Genomic DNA, 823 nt, shown 5'->3' with positions numbered 1-823 from the left:
TGCTCTCGCCTTTTCTTCCACATCAACAGTACCAATGAGATCCGGGACGGAAAACTCCTGTCTCTTATGCTTCAGTAAGGTAGCAAAGTTCCTCCATGAAGGAGGAAGCTTAGTGATAATACCTCTGGCAAAAAACTTGTCCGGTAGCATACAACTGAAGTGCTCAAGTTCTCTAGCAAATGGCTGTATCTCATGAGCTTGCTCAACCACGGAGCGCTCTTCAGTCATCCTGTAATCATAGAATTGCTCCATGATGTACAACTCAGTGCCAGAATCCGAGACCCCAAACTTGGCCTCGAGTGCATCCCACATATCTTTTCCATTATCAATTGACGCATAAGCATCAACTATGTTCTCACCAAGAACACTCAAGAGAGCAGCCTTAAACACAGTATCCATTTTCTGAAAAGCTTGTGCTGTTGAGCATCAAGCTCTGCTTCAGGTTTGCCAAGAGTGGCGTCATAGCAACTCATGGTTTGAAACCCTAAGACTGCTCTCACGCGCCACCTCTTATAGTGGATACCCTCAAACATAGGAGGTCTCATTGAAGCAGCAAAACCACTCGGGGTAAATTGCATATAATAAGGTTTTTGGATTGTTGGAAATATGAGCAATTTACCAAATGATTTTATTAACAGAAATACTAGATAAAGCATGACTAATATAGCCGCGATAAAGCAAGTCATGCAATCTGACGGAGAGAAAGTAAATAGCATCTGCATATATGAACTTGAACTAAACACATCTAGAACAAACACTAGATGAAGTTGCATATATGAAGTAGAACCTATCATATGTAGGGCAGAAACTAGAGCAAAGAACT

This window comes from Triticum aestivum, chromosome 2D, assembly GCF_018294505.1.
Source record: "Triticum aestivum cultivar Chinese Spring chromosome 2D, IWGSC CS RefSeq v2.1, whole genome shotgun sequence".
Lineage (NCBI taxonomy): Eukaryota > Viridiplantae > Streptophyta > Magnoliopsida > Poales > Poaceae > Triticum > Triticum aestivum.
Note: the sequence above shows the minus strand (reverse complement) of the source record.